The 5,325-nt window shown below is 30.5% G+C and overlaps 1 long non-coding RNA gene across 1 annotated transcript; it reads left to right on the forward strand.

Annotated features, from left to right (window-relative positions):
- Nucleotides 1–229: 229 nt before the first annotated feature.
- On the forward strand, nucleotides 230–1,040 carry LOC108983053. The gene is made up of 2 exons (XR_001994803.2): nucleotides 230–359; nucleotides 743–1,040. It is a non-coding gene; the product is annotated as an uncharacterized LOC108983053 (long non-coding RNA).
- The last annotated feature ends 4,285 nt before the right edge of the window (nucleotides 1,041–5,325 follow it).

Consider the following 5,325-nt stretch of genomic DNA (forward strand, 5'->3'; position numbering starts at 1 on the left):
ACTCCACACTCCACACTTTTTTAAATTTTTTAAATTTTTAATATTTTTTTTAATTTTTTTTTTTAATTTATTCTTTTTAAATTATTTTAAATTTTTTATTCATTATTTATATAATAAATATTTAATAAAAGAAAAAAATAATAAAAATTAAAAATAATGTGGAGTGTGGAGGTTGTGTGAATAGTAGGAGGTTGAGTAGATTTTTTGATATATATATATATATGAGGCTAGGTAAGGCCTAAGAGAGCATGCAAGAGCAGATGATATGGGGCTATTTTCCTTCTCCCGACGTTATATCATTCTGGTCTTATTACTCTCTGCAGCAATCTTGGCCATGCAGCCTTATCAAATCAGTGCAGGTTTGAATCCTATCTCTAACTTATTTCCTGATCAATATATCATTAGTAGTGGAATATAGATGCATGCTACCACGAACGAGTAGTGTGTTAGTAATCTTGCTCTTAGGACAATTTCCATAAATTATATACATATATATATATATATATATATATATATATATAATGAATAGATAATCAGGGAATGAATTAAAGAAGTTTCTATCTAGCAAAGACATTTCATATTTTAGAGAAAATTTGTGTTTCTATCTAGCATCATACTGATATATATATATATATGTATGTATGTGTATATATATATATATATATATATTTATATTTATATTTTGTATACAGTTTTACAATTTGTGCACCAACACTGATTAAGTATTTGCTAAATTTTGCAGATATTGAAGTAAGAAAACTAGCTACCAAACCTTTTCCAAGTCCTCCCCCTCCAATAGCGAACCTGGGGAAAAGCCCAAACCTACGAAGTCCAGTTCCTCGGGTTAAAGGTGCACCAAAACCAAGAAAACCTCCCAGTAGTCCTGTGGTGCAGACATGATCAGTAAAATTTTTTATACTTACAATATCTCTTAATTAGAAGAGTGACAAAGAGTTTGATTAGCATAAGTTCTTGAAGAAGCAATAGTGGAATATTTCTGCGTACTTTCATTTTATGAGATCTATTAAATAAGGTTAAATCGAATTACTTCAAGGAGCAGAATTTCCAAAGGATCGGATCTTTGCTCATCTTACAGCCCATGTCATTTTATAGTTTGCACTTCTATGTCGTTTAGGAGGCTACTAGAGTCTCCTAAAAAATTCACATTTCAAAATCAAGAGATTTAGATAGTTTTTCTAAGAAAATGAAGAAAGAGATAACAGATTTTTTTTCTTTTTCAGGACTCTTTCACACCCCCACAATTAATGTACGTACTCTTATTTTAAATAGTTTTCACATCTGGAAGTTAATTAATTTATCTAAATATGTAGAAGTTAAATAACCTCCCTAGAGTTATGATTGTGGTGAGGAGTTAACAAATAACTTTCATTTTATGGATCCTCATATCTCACTGTATAGAGAAGGTTGAAACTCTTACTATTGAAGACGATGTCTTCCTTGAGAGGCTACTGAAGAAGAAGATGATCTGATTGAGGTAGAGTTGAGTCGGTGTGTGAAGAAGTTGTCCACTTTCATCTGGCTGTATGCTTTTTATATATATTCTTTGGCATGTCTGATTTGCTCTCCTTGGTCTCTTATTTGTTTCTTTCTTGTTTCTGATGGTGGTCTGGTGGGCTGGGCCCAATTATGGGCTATGTGCATTATATCCCTCCACAATCGTAATATCTAATGTTGTGGAGTCTATTTATTTTGTCTATATCTAATTCTTGAATGTGTTTAGGTTAATTAAAATCTCGTTTGGCAACACAATATATCTTAAACATTCTCAAATATCTCATTCCCAAACATTACTCAAACGTAAAATATTTTTTAATTTCAAATCTTCAACTTTTTCTTCTAATTCCTAACCTAATCATTAAAACTTTTCCCAATATCCAAACAAAACACAAGAAACAATATTACTTTTTCAAATTTCAAAATAAAAATAATATTCAAACAAATTTTTAATTTTATAATATTTTTATTCAAATTTTTTTCTAATATTTTTCGAAATCTAAAAATATATCTTAACGCAAACCATTTCATTATTACTCACATATATTCAGAGATATTTTTCAAACCGAGCCCAAAAAGATTGGTAGGAAATTTCATTCGAGTCTATATGTATAGTCTTTGGCATGTTGTGGATTAGTTGTTGGCGTGTGGGACGGGATGCTGGGGGTTGGTGTATTGATTGTTGCATGCCGTGTGGGAGGGACAGTGTCCATATAAGACCAAAATTAAGGACACTACATATATATATATATGAGGCTAGGTAAGGCCTAAGAGAGCATGCAAGAGCAGATGATATGGGGCTATTTTCCTTCTCCCGTTTTATTTCATTCTGGTCTTATTACTCTGATCTGCAGCAATCTTGGCCATGCAGCCTTATCAAATCAGTGCAGGTTTGAATCATACCTCTAACTTATTTCCTGATCAATATATCATTAGTGGAATATAGATGCATGCTACCACGAACGAGTAGTGTTAGTAATCTTGCTCTTAGGACAATTTCCATAAATTATATATATATATATATATATATATATATATATATAATGAATAGATAATCAGGGAATGAATTAAAGAAGTTTCTATCTAGCAAAGACATTTCATATTTTAGAGAAAATTTGTGTTTTCTGTTGTGTTTTTATTTCTAATTTTATTTTAATTCGAAAAATTAAAATATGTTGATATGAGAAGTGAAAAAGTTTTGGGGATGTTCTTTTGTTTTGTATGTCACCAAATTAATGGAGATGTGGGAAATCTGAGAACTTTCTGGATACACAACTGCCAATGCATCTATGTTAGCTTCTATTATTTCCTCCATCCTTTTAAAATATTAATTTCTCATTATTTCTCTAAACAAATAGACATTAAGGTTGTGTTTGGTTGTTGAATAAAACTTAACTTATATCAGATTAATCACATTAATGAGACCCACTTCGTAACGGCCAGACCTAATAATTCTAAAGTTGGAATATTATAATTCTTATTGAGCCTAAATCATATTTAATGGACCATATTGGATAAGCTCACGAGCGATAAATTATTAATATTGATTAGTTGTTTTAATTAGGCTAAATAATTAAGTTAAATCTCATTTATTATTTATTGAACGAGGTAGACTCCTTTTAGAATTTAAAAATCGGCCATTGAATATTTATTTTAATTTAAAATATCACTGATTGAAGTTTCCTATGTAGTCTCAATCACTATCAATCATATATTAAATGTACTACTAGATCATGTTTCTAAATTCAAACTAGAGTTTTAAATACCATGCCGTACTGGCTTGTACGGCCAGTATTTACCGTTTCGGGTAGTGACCGGTATAGGGAATGTATGTATTTCGTACCAGGTTAAATACCGGTCGTATCGGTACGTTTCTGTCAATAATGGCCGATTTTCGATGTACTGGCCGATTTCGGTGTACCGGCCTAAATTAGTGGATTTTTGTATTTTCAGTATATTTTTGTAATTTTTACTCCAATTCTCATATCTAAAGACTATTTTTTTTAACTTTTTTTAATTCCTTTTTCTTGAGGATTGAGAATCAAATCTCTACTCCCATTTTCATGATAGAGATGAAGGATTATTTTTTTTAATAGATGGATTGAGAACATAGAAATATTATTAAGTTTTATAAGTATGTGTTTTAACTTTTTAATACTTGCATTGATGTTATTTTAAAATATAATTTATATATATATAATTAATTTATCTATGTATAAACTATTCTGAAACGGTACCCAAAAGGGTACCGGTAATAAAATATTTCGTTTTAGTGCCTTAACCGAAATGGTATTCAAAACTTTGATTGAAACTCTTTTCTTGAATGACCACGACCGAATCTAACTCGAACTCGAACTCGTTAGCACCCTCTCCCAAATATCTCAATAAATATATTCATTCCGGGTGTTATTTAGAAAAAACTATAAATCTCCATAAATGTAGTGGTTGAACTAAACAAACCCAGTCTAGCACCGTGCATGTCCCATGTTCATTATGCCAATAGCCGACTGTCTCATTTCTCTCACAACGTCTCTCATGTTTTCTCTCTCCTTCTAGTTCACGTGATCGATTTCATACCAGAAATATTGGAATCAAGCTGCAAGGTATGTACCTTGATCATAAAGTAGGATTAACATACGTTAGCTAGTTATATATATTATTATTAAAACCAGTTATTTAATTTGGACACCAGTGTTACGTACCATGCATGTCATGAAATTTGCAAGTAGGTAATTCATCATGGTTATGTATGTATTATGTATCTCATGTTGCATAAGACACGTAATCTTACATAAGATCAAGTGTAAGATAAAAACAGTTTGATAAAATGGTCATTGATCTACATGGTACCAATGCGATTTATGGGTAGACGTGTAAGCCACGGACTTAAGTGTGGTCTACCATAGTATATTAGAATACTATTAGCGGCTCCCCTTGCGGACATGGGATGTGGGGTCAATGCATAACCTTACACACATGGTTAAGTGTGTGGATGAGTGAGATGAGTATGATAAGTCAGATAATCCAAGACAAGTCATGCATGGTATAAGCATATGTATGAACATTCGTGATTTGAAGTTCTCAGCATGAAAAATATTTTATGAAAATCTTATGTTAATTATGTTTATGTTATGATGAGTTTCTTATTAAGTAATTGACTCATTTTAGTTGTTTTTATTTTTTTAAAACCACCCCATGTCATAATATTTATGAAAGTAGAGCTGTTAGATGGGACTTAGTCCAGGGAGGCGTGACAAAAGCCTAAATCATGTATAGAGATTTTAAGTTATGATTTTTATGGTACAAACTATGATAAATTTTAATAAATGCTTCCACACACTCTCATTTATAATTTAGTATTTTAATACAAAACGACTCTATTTATTATAAATAATCTTTGTATTTGGCACTTTCTTCATAAATAAAAAAATATTTTTAAGTCAAGTTCAAGTTCAATAGGACCACTTCGGCTTTTCCAAGAATTTCTAAAAGTGATTTTATTGTTAAATCTAGGGGCAAAGTGTTATATACTACTTTGTTAACTTTCCAAAAGAAAAGTTAAACTCATCACAACCTATTTCATACATTTTAACCTAAAATTAAAAGTTAAACGTATCTCAACCTAAAAAACTTAAATCCATCTCAACCTAAAACATTTATACTCATCTCAATGAGACTCACAAAATACTATTATTTACAACTTAATTCAACTCATCCCAACATCTCAACTTAGCCTTAAATAAATAAATTGTTAAACATAACTTTAGGAGCAATGAAATTGGCATGATAAGAACAAATTGATAAATATAA

The sequence above is a fragment of the Juglans regia genome, chromosome 6 (assembly GCF_001411555.2).
Source record: "Juglans regia cultivar Chandler chromosome 6, Walnut 2.0, whole genome shotgun sequence".
Taxonomy (NCBI): Eukaryota; Viridiplantae; Streptophyta; class Magnoliopsida; order Fagales; family Juglandaceae; genus Juglans; species Juglans regia.